Source organism: Apostichopus japonicus, chromosome 20, assembly GCF_037975245.1.
Source record: "Apostichopus japonicus isolate 1M-3 chromosome 20, ASM3797524v1, whole genome shotgun sequence".
Classification (NCBI taxonomy): domain Eukaryota; kingdom Metazoa; phylum Echinodermata; class Holothuroidea; order Aspidochirotida; family Stichopodidae; genus Apostichopus; species Apostichopus japonicus.
In genome coordinates, this window is record NC_092580.1 from 30,418,103 (window position 1) to 30,437,043 (window position 18,941).

Sequence of the window (18,941 nt, forward strand, 5' to 3'; positions counted from 1 at the left end):
CATATATATATACACACACACACATTTATAAATATATATATAAATGAAAATCGTAATGAGTTGGAAAATCAAGAACAGTGAAAAAACTTTCAGCCTACAACGGGATTCGAACCACGGGCCTTCCGCTCTGTACGCGGACACCCTAACCACTAGGCTATGGACGCTGATTGTATGTCCACAGGTTCGAAACCGGTAAGGAAGGTCGTAATTCCACTATAGGCGTTTGTCACCTGTATCGCACAATACTAGTTCTGTTTTTGATGACATATTTTGCCTTACTCTAGAGATCAAACATGATGCTAACCGACTCGAAATCATTTGTGATTCCTAAAGCCGGATCTCGAAAGAGATACTTTGAACAGACTTTATGTTAATGCAATGGAGGTAAACGACAAAGGCAAATGAATATATATAAATGAAAATCGTAATGAGTTGGAAAATCAAGAACAGTGAAAAAACTTTCAGCCTCCACCGGGATTCGAACCACGGGCCTTCCGCTCTGTACGCGGACACCATAACCTCTCTCTCTCTCTCTCTCTCTCTCTCTCTCTATATATATATATATATATATATATATAGCCTTAACATGCCCCAGAATGCACCATTTATCTATTTAATTTTCTCGCGGACGTTTTAATGACCCCGGAATAGCCCTAAACGCAAGATTGCTAATACTGCTAAAAACTAGTAATAAAAACTCTTGAGTTTTGTGTGAGGTTGAATAATGGTGGGGGTTAAGACACTTTACCCCGACAATTCCCCCCCCCTTCCCCCATTTGTGCATGCCACTAGTCTATGTACGTATATAATCTCCCCTTCGGTGTTCTAAAACGAACCCAGTTGGAAGTGAGTGATCATGCTATGAATAATTTATCTGATGAGGGGAGGGGTAGGGGGAGGGGGTTTGGCGAGAGAGGTATCTCAACTATCGTATAATTTCAACTATCGTAGACTGCGTCATGTTTGCAGTTTGAATCCATCCGTAAACTAACATGTAAATCATCAAAACTATCATAGGATACGCCAGGACTTCGCATTACTTACAACGGGGTTAAAATACCCAGGAGCGAGATTCTACACTGTCACAACGATCATAACAGAAAATAATATTATCTATGCAAAACGTTGCAAATGACGTCGAAACATATCATCACAGAAGTTTTGTGACTTAAGTGTTGCAGTAATCACTCAGCCAGTATTACGGAAACTCAAATATGAGACTGGTGGTATCGTTTAAGAGATACGCATGCGTGCGTATATAGTTATATAATATAAAACGATCGTTCAATAATGTGAACAACTTACTCCGGTTTCAATTTGGTTATAGCTACAGGTGATACCTGTATCGTGCTTCAGTTGTCCTACATTTCCGTAAAGATATCTGATAACGACAAGCCGAACTCTATTGTGCATACGAACCGATGTTCTTTAATCCCAACAATATACATGTATAACCTTGTATACTTCGATTGTTAGTTACGACAATCTGCTTCAGTATTTCTTCTGCTATTGGATTTCTCGTTGGAAAGTAAAGGATATACAACAAACTATGGCTTTATATACAAATCTGAAAAGTGTCTTCACAGTGCTTTGGAGTATTCACGCTATCGTGGTACTAGGACAGTCGGAACCAGAAACGGAACTACTACCAGTACGTAAGTACGCAGTTCGCTGTGTGGCTAATGGGGTCTGCGGTGTGTTGTGAGCAGAGTAAACGTAGTTGCTGATGATCTTCCCGTGGCTGGTTTAGTGGGAGGGGGGTAGGGATGCTTAACTGACTGAGGGTGAAGTCCACTTCCGCACTGCTTCCTTAAATGATGATATTGTAATCAAATTTCGTTATGTTAACTTTCATATTATTCTTAGATCTTCCAAAATACGGGCTCGATTTGGTTACGTAGGCGTGGCATGGGGGCAGAGGAGAAGGGGCGGGGGGGGGGGGTGGGGATTATGACTGTGGTAGATCCATTCATTTAATATTGTAACAAGGAACCGCCAAGTTAACCTTATGTAAGGTCGTACCACGTAAATCCTGTCATTTCAAAACAGTTCCAAGTACGTATTAGATCTACTTAGGCCTATGGGTTGATATAGTCTAAAGAGTGCAGTGCGTTTGACAATGGAAATGCAACCATTAGTATTAATAAACAAATATGCTAACACTGTTAACACAATATGTCAGAAATAAAGTCAACATTACTACGATTAAAATATCGGAATGGAATAAGAAATGAATTACGGGGCAAAACAACATAAGAAAGATTTAGAAATTTCTTCTCCTGTGAAAACAATCAGTTTCCTGTCATTTGTCAAACATCAGTATACATCGCCATCAGTTGTTGTACCAAAACAAATTATGGATATGTCAGAAAACTTATAACAAGAAGGCAATTCACGGATTTGCATATCTCATTGCCAGCAAACACTGATTTCAGTTGAACATGTTTAATATTAGCTATGCAATCTGGCAATCGGAGGAAATTACTACTTGACATTTGCATTATTGTCAACGTAAGTATTCTCTTAGAAGTGAGGATTTATAGTTTTTCTTTCTTTTCCATTTACGTTACAGAAATTGTACGGACTGTGTACTGCGCTAGAGATTATGAATGTAGTTCTTCATGTGGTTCTCTGACATCGGTCAAATGTTCTTGTCACCCAGCTTGTGAATTATTCCAAGATTGTTGTTACAATACTATCGAAAAAAGTAATCGCTGTTCCAACGATAACGACACCGAAATATTTTTGTCTGAAGTTCTTCCCGGTATGAGAGATTACTTTCAGTGTGCTACGGATGTTATATCACAGCAAAAATACTGGATGGTGTCTAAATGTCCAGATACATAAACGGGGCTCAACGAATGTGACGTCACAGGCGACGACACAGATATCACCGTGGGTAGATTGGAAGATAATTTATCTGGTATTCCAGTTTTATCAAGGAAAGGACTAACCTACAGAAATTTTTACTGTGCTCTCTGTCATGGAGAGGATTTATCCGACCTTTCACCTTGGTCATTCGAGGCTCAAGATTGTGAAGACAGTGATATTTTTAAAACAGCTTTGAACCTGACCGTTAAAGATCAAATCTCTCTACTGAGAGAACAATGTCAAAGCTTGTCCTTCCTTCCACCTTCAGATCATCCATTTTACGTGTTATCTGTAACACCTTGTTTTGAAATTACCGATGACGTAATCGATACATGTGACGACAACACAACTAGCGAGGATATCAGACACAAATGTTCGACCATAGCAGTTCCATTTCGATTGGAGGGTACTTCAAAAATACCTTCTGTGTTGAATGTTACTATTCTTCTCGTAAATATATCGACTACGAGGTTTTAGAGTTTTGTACAGCATTTAACCGCGTAGAAGAAATTCCGCCCGTTTTCTTGGCGCCGTGTCTCATAAACTTTGAAACCGGTGAAATCATATGTCCAACACCTGAACCTCCCCCACCACCCCTCGTACCAATTTCTATAACCTTTAATTTTGGTGGTAATTCTGGTGGTATATCCATCACAAAAAACAATGAAAGGATCCAAGAAATATCTGTGACTTGTAACGTTGGACAGGTTTTTGATCCACTCGAGGCTAAGTGCAAACTATTAACATGTCCTAGTGGTTACGTCCTGAGAAGTTCACTATGCGTACAACTGCCAAATATTACTACAAATTCGTCAGAAGAATGTAATCACTATTCTATACATATGAAAGCTGACAACGTAAACTTTATCAACAATTCTTGTTTGGAGAACATGGAAATAACTTTTAATTGCCTACCAGCGGATTTGGTATTACTTTTACAAGCAAACATGGAACATTACAATACATCATGCAGAATGACGAGCCAAGTACAGGTTGTTTTAGAAGTTGTCACGACTTCTTTAGAAATAATTGGAAGTCTCTTGGCAAAAGCTGGCAGTACATCTTCGCAAAATTCAGATGCATGCAAAAGTTTGAACATTGTGGAGTTTTTGGCGTACTGTCCATCCAAAGTGGAGGACCCGACCCTATATTGTAATTCGGAATGGTACAGTGAACCCCAGTGGAGTACATCTGGTAATATTACTGCTGGAATTCTTTTCCAAAATTCATCGGAAACTACTGACGTATCTCAAATAAAGATTCGACATTTATTTCAATTTTCATCAACACATGGTAACATCTCATCAGAGGACATTTTAGTACAAAGATGCGTATTTAACTCTAGTGAAGTATCATCATGCCCGATGATTACACTCGATTCAAACGTCTTTCTCCCTTTGGAAAACGAGTCCAGTGTTTTAGTATATGCGGCGAATATATCGATTCAATTTACTCCAGATATGTTTACAATACAACAAAATGGTGACATACAGGTGTGTAACTTTTTGGAAGCCTCTGGCACCGTTGTGACTTATAGGTTTTTGCCTCAATATTCCCAAACACAAAGTATCCTGAGCACGGTTGGTATTTTTCTTTCGGTGATTGCACTGCTTTTAACATTGATCAGCTACTCCGTATTTCCTACATTAAGAACCAGACTAGCAAACATTATAATCATGAACCTTTGTGGTTGCCTTGTAGTGGCTCAGTTACTACTTATCTTCGCGGGTATTTCTACACTTCATCGTACCTTATGCTCAGTAATATCTGGTCTTGGACATTTCTTTTGGCTGACTGCCTTCTCGTCTAGCTCAATATTAGGTTTTCTTATGAATCAGACTTTCAGTCTCAGAAACCAAACATTAAGAGGTGTAAAACCTTCCAGAAAGTCAATATGTCTTTTCATACTACTGTGCTTTGTTTTGCCAAGTATCATCAGTGGGACGTTACTGATTATTTACTCTGTGGATGAAGATGGCATTTACGGAATAGGGTATGGTTCTAACTCAGGATGCTGGATTGGTGGACCAAAGATAAACTTGTATGCCTTTGGTATTCCGGTGGCAGTGAGTGTTGTCATAAATATGATATTCTTCATACACATAACCGTCTCAATTTGTATTCAAAAGAGAAGTAGTCGGAGAATCAGAAAGACCAAGGAGGAAAGCCACTTACGTGAATTGGTGATTTATTCAAAGGTGAGAAGTTTGGCAGATTTCTTTACCCCCTTCTTCTCATAATGTGCCAATGACATCCAATAACTACCTTACCAGGATACGTTTGAATATATATATATATGATACAACCACAATTAAACATTAAAAACGCTGTTATGTGGATATTATTTCGAGAAACCGAGTTCATATGTCTTATGCTCATAGTGCCTGTAAATTAGTTTGAACAGTGTGAGAGATACCGCTGGCTTGTTTTTTTTTTAATTTAGTGTCTACTGATGTCAATGATAACGACTCACGGGCAATCTAACTAGAATTACACCAAACTTTCAAAACCTTACAGTGCAGGAAATTACAAGAGATTCCGTCCAAGTTTGTTTAATTACAGAGCTCATGCACAAGTGACTAAACATGTAATTGCTGAATAGTAACGATGTTATTTTTGAAAGCATTATCCTTACAACTACCTGACTTTAAATAGAAACGAAAACCCCAAACAAACCCACAAACAAACAAACGCATTACCCAAAAGAATTTTGAAATGCCATACATCTAGGAAAACAGGCATCGATTGCATAATTTACTTTTTTGTTTTGAATTGTATATAAACAATTCAATTATGCCAAGTTGGTCACTACTTGAAGCTCATAGGCTATTATTAATTCATTAAATGTGATTTGGTTATATTTTTGCTTCTTCAGATATTCATAATCCTAGGGTTAACCTGGGTCACTGGCTTTGTTGCTGCGTTGTTTGATGAACCTTGGCTATGGTATCTCTTTATCATATTCACGTCATTGCAAGGACTTTTTATTTTTCTTGCCTTCACTGTCAAATCCGAAATTTGGGGGATGTGGAGGAAGCGGCTGGGCATGTCTTCTGACTCGCACATTTCATCTTCACAAGGTGTGTATTATCAACCTGGAAAAGGAAGACAGACATCTGGATTAACGGCCACATCAACAGTGTAGCACCTGTCACCTGTACTATGCCTGTACTATATTACCTGTACATTGCGTGTGAATCGCTGCTTGTGTATATCTGTTTATATATATATATATATATATATATATATATATATATATATATACATAAACACATATATACATAAACATACATAAACATATACATAAACATGTTTATATATATATATATATAAACACACTCATATATATATATATATATATATATATATATATATATATATATATAAACACATATATATATAAACACATATAAACACACACATATATATATAAACACACATATATATATATATATATAAACACACATATATATATATATAAACACATATATATAAACACATATATATATAAACACATATATATAAACACATATATATAAACACATATATATAAACACACATATATAAACACATATATATATATATATATATAAACACATATATATAAACACATATATAAAAACACATATATATTGGCTAGGTGAGACCTGCTCATCATGTTATCAGATAAGATTGTTTGTTACGAAAATGCCATTTTAATGATATCATCTTACAGTCAGCTGACAAGCTTGCGAAATATGATCTTGGACATACTGTGTCAGTTCAAAACATCATTATATTGTTTTACCTAAGAGAATATCTGAAATTAGAAGGGTTAGAAGCCATGTTTTCTGCTCTCTAAATTTGTAAATAAGAAAAGGGAGAAAGTGAAGAAAGAAGATTGATATTATTTGCAGTAACAAATCCAATCATGTATAGAAACAAACTGCTATCAAGGTTGTATATTTCCACTTTCAATGGGCAAATATCTAGTTGTGTGTCTTACTCTCTACTAGTATAACTACTAAGTTATCACTGTATTAAAACTAGCAGTAATAAATAGGTATAGGCTATATTTTGGCTAACATATTGTTTTATGTAAGTTTCAAGTTGTACCAATAATGTGTATACCACAATATTTGATCAGTTGAAATGTCTCCAATGAATTCTAAAAGTACTGAATATGAGAAGCCTTGTTTTCTGCGCGTTAAATTTGTACATGAACCAAGAGAGAAAGTGAAAATAGAAGTAGAATGATAGTATCTGTAGTACCAAATCCAATCATGTATAGAAACAACCTGCCATTAAGGGTGCATATTTCCACTTTCAATGTGCAAATGTCTAGTTTTGTGTCTTACTCACTACTAGTATAACTATTAAGTTACGGTTGTATTAAAGCAGTAACAACTAGGCATAGGCTATATCTAATTGCTATGATAGAAACGTAGAATTCAACTCAGGTAATGGTGATAACACATTTTGTTGCGACTGCGATGACAGTCGTTTTGTCAAGTAGGCCTATATAGGCTTAACTGATTTGAAACTTCTAATTAAGCTGCTGAAGATGAAACACGACGGAGTCCTTTTTGTGCTTTCCAAGCAAATGACGATGAAGATTAAATGTTTGTGGTAAATGTATATGCATCCTTTTTGAGGTTATGAACTGATGAATTATAATATTTTATGACAACTTAAAACTGTGCAAATGTGAGTCACCATGTATCACTGTAGACATTTGAGAAATGTAAAAACTTAGAAACAGGGTGTCAATCATTATTAAACGACATAAATCATTGAAAACCTATAACCATTGCATTGGGAGGTGGGGTAGAGGGAGGGCGTGGGGAGAGTTGGAAATCTATAGAGGCTCTCTATGTCTTCTTCCATCTTGATCTTTGTTTTGCAAGCATGGTTCTACCTGTGTCTACTAGGACAATCTAATACGTCCATAGAAAATAGTCAGAAAACACAGATGCTGATGCCGGTTGCGAGTATGATTTTATTGAAATTTTTATCTCAATACATTACATGTATAGAGATATTGTAACAGTAAGTGGGACTCTCTCTTCTCTTAAAAAAAAATAATTCAGCGTCTTCATACAAAGTTCTTTTTCTCTGGAATTTCCAGAGCAAGCATATATCATATAGGCCGACAAAAGTTACTATTTTTTATTCGAGAATTTTATCTCATTCTATGACTTTTTCACCGATTTATGTCCAAATCGGGCTGAAAAACAGTTTTTGCGAGCCTTTTTTGCACACGCTCCGAAACTTGTGTTATTGCGCAATCGTTAAACACTTCGCAAAAGCGGTGAAATGCATTGTAGGAGCTTAGCCCATCACTATATTTTAGTACACTGCGGCTTGGATATCGTCAGAAAATCCGTTTTAATACATATTCATAAAGCAGCAATCGAATTGCTTCAAGCAAAACTTTGAACAAAAGAAGTTGAATATTCATTAAATATCTGTTTGCGACGATGTCGGACTCACAATGTGGATGAAATTCGGAAATTTCTTCGCCTCGGCTTGAAAAATAAAAACGAAACGCAAGTAAAATCCTTTCATCTTTCGAATTGCACATTTTCCGTTTTCAAGAAAGTACCACTTCCATCGTCCGGTCGATTGTTTAAAACAAGTTGATTTGAGGCTAAATTCGGAGTTTTTTCAGCATTCTGGGTTGAATTAAAGTGACATTTTTAAGGTTGCACTTGTTAACGGGCATCAACGTATCCTATCGTGGTTAATTGCATGTGTACATGTATATGCACGTTACCATAGTGTGTAGCCTAGGGTTGTAGTTTTAAGTATTCTATAGTGCAATGTATTCATATTACGGGACCGTGTGTTTATGAATTATGATGATTGCTTTCAAGACATTGTTTACGAATACAATGTCGTTGCCTTGAATTTTGGAGGACCTAAGCAGCAAGTAGTAGTTGGGTAGTGATAGTACAACTACACAATACTAAGCCTATGCTGGTATTATTAGTTTACTACTGACTAGAACTTAGTGTTTGCACGGGTTATCCGGGTACCCGCCCGACGCGATACTACCCGGTTCCTAATTTATTACCCGAATCCTACGTAGTGTGATTTAAAAAAAAAGAAAAAAGTGGCAAATCGACAGTTAGGCAGATTTCCCATTGACTTAGTGTGGTGTTAGGCTACCATGTGGTCGAAAATAACTGCAATTACGAAGGTACCCGCCCGACGCGATACTACCCGGTTCTTAAATTATTACCCGAATCCTACGCAAATTGTTTTTTTTTTTGGCAAACCGATGGTTAGGCAGATTTCCCGTTGACTTAGTGTGGTGTTAGGCTACCATGTGTCGAAGATAACAGCAATAACGAAAGAATTCCATCGATATCTTATAACTGCGTCACAATTTCAGCGGTATAGGCTAGATTTCCCCCATTGACTTAGTGTGGTGTTAGGCAACCATGTGGTCGAACGTAACAGCAATTATGAAAATATCCATGGATATCTTATAACTGCGTCACAATTTCAGCGAATAAACAGATGGTAAGACCTAGCTAGATTTCTCATTGAATTAGTGTGGTGTAAGGCTACCATGAGGAAGAAATTATTATATATTCATTCGTTTAATTCATGGAAGGAAAGGCTGACAAGGAATTTTACGAGATGTTTACGGATTATAGACGGCATAACTAAAACATAATAATAGCAAGTGGCTGTTTACTAATCGTTTATGCCAAATGCGATCAAATTGCGCGAATCGCGCAATCTCTCGGCTAATGCGAACCCTGGGCCTGCATAATAGATAGTAGTAGTTACAACTGTTTACGAGCTAAATTGAATATTTATATGGTGTGATCAATAGACGTGGAGAGCAAACATAAGCAGCGACGGAAGTGCGATGTTAGTAGTAATGTTAATTATATGAAGTTATTAACAAGTTAATGAAAGAAACAATAGCAAATAGAAATTATTGAGGAAGGTTTTATACCTTATCTTACACCTACGTTTTTGAACATGAAAACATTGTCAGTAGAGAAAATGATTCATTTATAATAGCATCCAATATGTCATTTCATTAAAATCGTGATACTCATTTTTTTCCGGGTATCCGGATACCCGACGGGTAACGGCTCTCGGGTACCCGGTTCCCGATTTTTGGACCCGTGTAAACACTACTAGAACTGTCACTGGTGGTTTTCAGCACTGGCAATACCTTCATGCCCAGTACATATAATATATTAAAAAAGTATATATATTAAAAAAGTACTGCCTTGGTCGGCTCTGGTTAGTACGAAGTATAGTTTTACCCTTGTGTGATTTTATCCGGTGTACCCAGACACATAGGCCCACCTGCTAATTCTGGATAAAGTCACTGTAGGCTACATTACAGGTTGGTCGAGTCAGTGACAAGTTAACATTGGTTCTCTTCTTTCCCCAATGGATAAGTGTGCACTGAATTTTCGTACAGTGCTTGCAACGCATTTTGGCAGTATTCTTTTGTTTGTGAATTCATATTGCAGTTAATTTTTTTTTGGTTATGCATCTGCCTATTTCACTTTGTTTCGAAGTTCTTCACCCTGTAATGCTGTATGTTTCTGTCATTTTCAGAGAGAAAATGCATTTACAAGTTCCACTACAACGTGTTATGTAATATGGGCTTGTTGTTGGGCTCTTTCATTTTCAGGACTCTTTCTGCATCTGCAGGTTGGATTCTCCTATGTGGGCGCTTGGGATATAGTAACTTTTGGACTTCTTAATTTATTTCAGTACTTTTCACGCCCTTTCATTCATTGCCTTGATTCAATAAACTTTGATTAACCTTGAAAAAACACATTCCTGTTATATTCTTTTGCACTAAATCGTACATTCACATTCACCAGTGTGAAGAAAAATTAACAAGAAGTTCCTACATAAGATGTGCATTTCACGTTTCCGAAAATACTTTGCAATTCATCACGAAGATAAGCTGATTGATGTCTAGAAAATACATCATAAACTATATGACCAAATAGTCCAACAGAGACTGACCCAAGATGAAGGATACCACATAAAAAACAAGTTCTTAAATATTCTATGACATTACTAAACCTTGCAACGCCGTTCTTTCGACACACATGCAATGGGCGCTAAAGGCAACCCTCACAGGATGAAGTGTAACCTGCAGAGACTTTTCGTGGCAAAGTAGCGTAAATGCAAGTTCTGTATTTGTTGTACCATGATTGATATTGATATTTGTAGAGACAGAGCAAAGATATGAAACTTTTGCCCGAAGTTTGAGTCCCTGAAATTGGAGTGGGCAGTCTTTCCCCTGTCCCCCGCCTCTTACGTCTATGACTTTGTGGTCTTTGTATCTAGTAAAGGGCCTAACGTAAGATTGTACATTATTGGGGAGATGCTAGGATTTTTGGTTGCTTGCTGGGAGCACAGGAACCTACATGCAGTCAGGTTGGCGTGTGTGGTTGGGTTTGTGTCTCTTTTAATGAAGCGAGCATTGGGAATAGAAACAATGGAAACGTGATTACAACAAATGGAATAAACTTCGTACTCGGTATTGAGATTCACATTAGTGAATAATAGAAAATCATATTGTGAAGGTCAGTTGAGGTCAGCATGCACATAAAAATCTGGAAACCTTACTGTTAAACGTACACACAAACTCCAAAAGTAAAGCATGAATGCACTTGATGGTTGATGGGTAGGTCTTTATTAGTGCAAGAAGCTTTGCTGATCATTGAAAATATTATAAGTAATGTTCAATGCTTAAAAATGTTAGAATTAATTGTTTTTAGTGTTACTGGTGCATGTTCTTATGTCAAATGTGATGTTAAAGGAATCACAAAGCCAATTGACGTTCTGATTGGTTCTTTGTATGTATAATAATCACAGCACTTACTCAGACACATACTCTACATGAGGATAATATTATACTGTGTATAGGCTGACCCGGTAACCACTACACTGCCAGATAACAAATTTACAACTTCCTTATCTTGCTATCACACAATTGACTTTCAATGTCCACACTTCTGAAACTTTGTGTGAGATCTGTCTACGTTTCTACCCTGTTTCCCTTTCTCTTTCGTTCTCTCTCTCCTCTCTCTCCACCCACCTCTCTCTCTCTCTCCCTCTGTCTGTTCTCATTTTGCTTGGGGTGGAGGGCGTCCGCCCCATCGCCCCCTGGCTACCCGCTTGAAGAAGGTCACTATACTCTTAACTGATAACTGGTGTGTTCTGTACTCATACGGTGTCCAATACATAAACGTATCGTTCACACTTTGTCTACAAAAGCCTATGCATTTCTTTATAATCGAGTGATTCATTTTTTTTCAGTAAAATTTGTTATTTTCATATCAAATTTAGAATTTGGAAAAACTTAAAAAAAAAAACATGCTAGAGCGATGGGATTTTGACAATTGGGTTCAGTTTTCTCCCTATCAATTGTTTTTCTTAAGTTTTGGTCTGGACTATTCAACAGTACAATTAATGTTTAATCTATCTTATTGTCTATGATTCAAATAGATTTGTATATGAAGCTCAGTTTCATCGATTTAGGCTTTATTCATTCAGCCACAACAACACTGTCTGTCCACTGAGCGCCATAGTCCATCGGTTTTATTACATTAATCGGCTTAAGTCTGTAAATTCATTGCAAACAATTTTTTGGTCAAGCCAATTGTAACGACTGATCAGTTTGTGTGAGTTCATACGTGCGATATTGAAATTACGTAATATTTGATGCTGCAGCTTCCAAAGAACAACATCACATTAACTTTGAAGGGTATAAAGTGGTATAAATTATAAACATACACATGGTATAAAAAGCATGGTAGCAGGTTACCTCGTTGGGTAGCATGGGTGTTGAAGGGAGGCATGGGTGTTGAAGAGAGGGACATGGTGGGCCCCGTAGCGATGACAGAAAGCAAACTAATAGGATAATTGTTAACATGAGATGCAATTTGGCTTGTATTAATTTGAGAACTGCCATCAATAACGGATTAACTTCAACCGCGAACTAGTTTACCTGAGCCTTCAAATGTAGTGTGTGTACTTCTTCATAATTACAGTGACCGAAATTCATTGATTATCATGAACGAAGAGTTCGAAGATGTATTGTTTAAGTTTGCCTCTGTGTGCAACATTAAAAGGGTTTTGGAAATCTCCTCTCAGACCACCAGAAGGTTAATAATCTTTCAATTTCTTAAACTGATCGTATTGAATATGTAGTATTTAGTTCAAAGACTAAAAGATGTACCGTGGCATGGCGGAAAGTTTTGCCTGTCGTAGTAGAGATCAATTTCCTCACTTCTCGGTAATGAGTTTACCATTTGTTGCTGTTTAAACTGCGCATGCAAGGTTTCGTCACATTTGTTCACACCATATATTAAAACGGGTTATCTAAAAGTTGATACCTTGTAGTTGCCAATCTATGCTCCAATGTGTTTTGGACATGTAAGTCCTAAAATCATAAAAAACCTTTATATTTCATCTCCTACCTCTCCTCTTCTCAAAGTTGTTTCTTTCTTCTCTTCATCACTTGTCTACTAATCCCCTTACATCTATCTCTTTTGTGTTCACCTTGCTCATTAACCTGTCTGTATTCTGTTCGTGTATTTGTCCCCTTTTACTATTACTTGTTATTCAGCCTAAGAAGAAGATGCTGGTAGGACCGAAACGTCAGCCCAACGTACTTTTATACAAGATAAGAAGTCAAAATTTTGAGATTTGGAGACTTTTTTCCCCCTCCTATGTCCTTATTGAGCCACGGTCCGTACACTTCCACTTGTTTCAAAGATTGATTCGTAAAACTTGGCAAAATAAAATTAGATTATTTTCATATTTTCTGCATCGCTTCATACCTTAGAGAAATAGATTTTACAATCCTCCTTTAATGTGTTAATCAGAGCACCGATACGGGTTTCCTATTGGGGGGGGGGGGGCAAGACAGCCCGAGGCCAACGGCTGTCAAAAGTCATTGCTTTGAAAATTATTGCCCACGCCCCACCTAACTCCATCCCGGTGTCGGTGGCTCTGTAAATGTCATTTCAAAATCTAGTACATATATGCTTGGTTTCATTACAATGTCGCTTTGTTCATGGAGTTATTTCGTTCAATGTTATTTTGCTTTGTTTCCATATCCTCGGAACTAGACCAATATATGGAGAAAAAATCTTTTCAACTTATCCTATTTTAAAGGTGTGTTAGTTTTCCCATACAAGAATACCAGATATTACAACCAAGAGATTTTATTACGACCGCCCTCTCCCCAGTTTGGCATAAAGGTTAGACCATGCTTGTCGCATATAAACGCAGTACCTGGGCTGTAAAAAAGCGCAGTATCGACGGATCCTGCATGATAGGGAGTTAATCCATAGACTGACGTCCCATCTGCCTTTCCCTAAATTTAGAAACGCATTTGAATGGCTCTCATCCACTCACGTTGTTGAAACCGGTTGACCGAGAACTGTATGGTCCGAAATGTTGGGAAACTTACCAGCTTTGGGATCACATCACAATTAATCTTTTGTTTCAAATTGCGTCTATTAATCTGTAAATATACCAAAAAATCATCACGACCATTTAATTGCAAATTCGAATAGATGTGGCTTGAGGATCAGAGAGCTATATAATAATAATACAATAATATTCATATGCTTGATATGTACTGCCGCTATTTGTTCTTTTTAATTCGTTGTTTTTGCGTATATAGACCTCTACCATACTAGTTTAAGAATGACAGCAATGGGATCAGTTAATGTTCTACTTGACGTCAAAAACACATACAGGTCATATAACAGTTTTTTGGCTTCAGGTTTTATCACAGAAGTGTATGAGCGGAAGCAAGTTTTTAACTTTTTAACTAAGTTGCGTTCCAAAAAAATTGAGCAGATTCGTCCCTGGGACGCACGTTTCAAAATCCTAGTAAATCACTGGTTCGTGAACCGTGATTGGTTTATGTTCGATATCAGATAACGATATTACGAATATTTTATTCCTGACGGTCTTCTTTTCACCACATGTAAAGTTGAGTTGCAACACTGATAATGGTTATCAGACCAGTTGTAAAAGCTGGCGCCTAACGTTTTGTTTTCGATCATAATCGTAACCTTTGCTTTCATGATGGCATATGCGTGTATGCGTTTGTGACGCCCAGCTTGTGTGTAGAAGAACCACATTTAGTACAAGAAGCCTATTGTTTTTTAGTGGAAATCATTTGCGGTCACCATATGTCAAATTGTGAAAACCTTGTAAACGAGATATCTCAAGAAGGTATGCTTGGACAGATCTAATATTTAATATGTATATGAACCGCATTGAGTACAAGAAGCCCACAGGTTTTGTAGGATTTCAAAGGTCAATTGGGGTCAGCACAGTTCAAATTGTGCAAACCTTGTAAACATGATATCTCAATATTAGAAGCTTGGACAGATCTCACACTTGGTTGAAGGTGTATAACATTGAGTATAAGAAGTCTATTGATTTTGATGGAGGTCAAAGGTCATTTCGCGACAACATGTCAAATTGTGTAAGCCTTGTAAACATGATATTGCAAAAGGAAACCTTGAACAGAACTCATATTTGGTTTGTAAAAGTACCATATCAAATGTAAAGAACCTATTATTGCTTTTGGTGGAGGTCAAAGGTCATTTGAAGTAAAAAAACGCCAAGTATTTACTTCACTCACTTTTTTACTCCCTACACTAACGCACATTCCTAAACATAATATCACAAGGGAATCTTGGACAGATTGCATATTTGGTATGTTATTGTAATACATTGAGTACAAAAAGCCTAATGTTCTGGGCGGAGGTCAATGGTCGCTACGGTTCACCAGGGGTCAAATTGTAAAAACAAAACATGTTTTAAACAATATTTCAACAAGGACAGATGTCATATATAGTATCACATTTAGTATAACAAAAAGCATAGAAAAGAGAGCGGTTCTACATTTATCCTCTGTTAACAGCCCATCACATTATTAGCATCTTCAACATTTAAGGATTTTGTAATCTCGAGGTCTGTGAAACATGGGGTTAGCTCAATACGTTGACTAGAATACAGGTCACCATAAAAGGATGCGAGTATGCGAAGAATGGAAGTAGTATCAGAAATAATTGAACCACCTGAATCATGCAACTTGCGAATAGCATTTCTAGTCTTGTTGTGTCTTTCTAGATTAAGGAAGTACTTATTATTTTTCTCCCCATAGCCTACCCATCTCGCCCTAGAACGTACAATAATACCACGCAGCTTGTTATCAAAACTCTGTTCAAGCTTATTTCTTTCAGAATTGAGCTTATGAAGAACATTTAAGGAAAGAGTAGCAAAATAGTCCTCTTCCAACTTAGAAATATTGTTAGCAACATCTATTTCATGTTTTCTACGAGTCCTAGCATTTGCTTTACTATAATTTGATGCACTGTACAAATTTTATATTTTATATAATCCTATTTTTGAGAAGGGTTCATAAAGGTTTCATTTGTACAAATCAAGTGAAGAGTTTCTTCAATAATCCTAATGCACTCCTCATCATTAAGTAAAGAACAATTGAATTTCCAGTACCCTGGACCTCTCTTCTCGCAGAAAACATTTAAATCAATATTGACAATAGAACGATCAGATTGTAAACTGGGAGAAAACGATGTATTTCTTTACAAGAGGGCCAAGAGAGCGAGAAATAAGGGAAAAAAAATCAAGCTTGCAACTATGGGGCTCTGTTAATAGATAGATACCTCTCCTATTATTATGCAAATATGCGAACACTTTTCGCCTTTTTTTTTGGGCTGCCTGATACCTCTAACGTTATATGAACTAATTTTTAACTCCGCCATTTTGTAACGAAAGAGCTATTAAATAAAAACATTTTTATAAAGATCGTTCAAAAGTAATTATGTTATTATAGCACAATGTACCGATGTTTAAAGTTGAACTCATGACGGCATATAGAAGAAACAAATAAATGGCAAGAAAAGAAGAAGGATAATAACAGTAAGGAAAAAACATCAAGTCAAATGGGTACAGGGCTTCCTCCAAAGCAACCGAATGGAACCCAGAGAACAAATCTCAGCCCAACTTACAGATTCCTAGCCGGGAACCATGGACGAGGAAACAAACAAGCACATACTCATAGAAATGGAGCTGGTGAAATCCCAATATGAACAATAAATAGCAAAGTAGGGGTACAAAAGCAAATAAAAGTTGTACTTACAAAAATTCTCCAGTTCGAAAAGAAAAAAAAACGTAACAAAATGTCCAAATGTCTGAACTGAATGTAATACATTAATATTCAAAACGAATGGTATCCCTGAAGCTTGACGCCATTTGCCTCCAAAAAATCAAAGTTTTGTGCCTTGATCATATAAATCTTTTACTTGTGCCGACCATTTCTTCTTCTCTGCTAAATCGTCTTTTGTCAGGTCGTCGACTATGAAAAATATATGTTCTGTCGAAGCCAATCTCCTCTTCCTCGTGATAAAGCCTTTATCCTTGTATGATAAAGAACGGACGAGGATGTGGGGTGGTCTATTGCCATGGCCCTTACCGTCTCGATGACATCGCTCTATTTGTATGGTGGGAGCATCTCCAAATAGTGAAAAAAAAAACTTTGTTTTTACAAGCTCCTCGCAATTTTCTCCTTCTTCTGTAGTGATACCAACCACTCTAAAATTATTTCTGCGAGACATCCTCTACTGCGTGTTCACAGTTGAGTTGTTAGAGGTGAGGGCGTTCTCTAATTTAGCAACTTTGGTTGATAATTATTTGCATTCCTTTTCTTTGTCCGCCATTTTCTTTTATAGATCGTCAATACCTTTTAAATTGATAATATACATATATATATATATTATATATACATATATGGTTGCCGGACAAATACCCCCCCTGACATATACCCCCCTGACATATACCCCCGGACTCATACCCCCGGGACAAGTACCCCCCGGACAATCACCCCCCGGACAAAAAACCCCGAGGACGAATACCTCCGAGGACAGCTACCCCCCGGACAAATACCCCCCGGACATACACCACCGAGGACAAATACCCCCCAGACAACTACCCCCGGGACAACTACCCCCGGACATACACCCACGAGGACAAATACCCCCGAGGACAATTAACCCCACCCCCAGCAATTACCTCCGGGAAAACTCCACCCGCACAAATACACCCGCACAAATACCTCACCCAGGTTACTACCCGACCTAAACCAGAATACGCCCCAGCCCCCCCCCCCCCCCCTTCACGAGCCGGCTAACCAAGCGGACCTTGAGCTGGCGAACTACGTAGTACGAAAAGCCCATTAGGGCCATGAAAGACAATTTTCTTAATCTGGTATATCAGATTATTATTATTATGATATATCAGATTATTATTCTGATATGAAACGTTATTATAACTAGGGAAAATTAAATTGATTTCTTAGATTATCATCATTCTTTTTGCAAACAGAATGACCAGTGAATAGGTTTTTTCAAATGGTAGTGACGTCGTGGTCTCAAGCCTCTTTCTTTACTTATGTTTCATACAATCGTACATACTATTATGAAACCTTACAGGCAATTCTGTTGGTGTAACGGGCTACACCGTAACCGGGTTTGACTATGATAGCCCAGCGGTCCATGAAACAATGCACGGGGGTATGGATGATGATCATGCACACCAAACTAGAGGGTTGGACCGTGGTTGTGCTTGCCCCGCCCCTCCCTTCTGCTCCTCCCATCCTAAAATGGGGTGCACTTACAGGAAAAAATAGCTTAGAATTAGCAAAACAAGAGGAGCGTGGAGGCCGAGTGGCTAATGCTTTTGTTTGATATATAATCCTGTTATGTTGTGTCCTTGGGCAAGGCACTTTTGTCTCGACTGCCCCTATCCATCCAGGTGTATAAATGGGAACCTGTGAGGTAACTAAGGTGTGTGCGCTGGATTCTCAGCAGCCAGCCTGATGACCAGAGATTCAAAGTGCTATGAGATGGCTGTGCCATATAAAGCGCTATACAAAAATTAACATGACATAACAAATCATCAAGTAAAATTAGTCAGAAGAAAACTTGAAAATGGTAAGCCGCAATAAGCCGGAATTGTTCGGAGATTAATAATACAGAATAGTG

At 37.5% G+C, this 18,941-nt stretch overlaps 1 long non-coding RNA gene across 1 annotated transcript; it reads left to right on the plus strand.

Moving 5' to 3' along the window:
- Nucleotides 1–921: 921 nt before the first annotated feature.
- On the plus strand, nucleotides 922–6,143 carry LOC139960894 (uncharacterized). The gene is made up of 3 exons (XR_011790654.1): nucleotides 922–1,655; nucleotides 2,573–5,069; nucleotides 5,747–6,143. It is a non-coding gene; the product is annotated as an uncharacterized lncRNA (long non-coding RNA).
- Nucleotides 6,144–18,941: the final 12,798 nt, after the last annotated feature.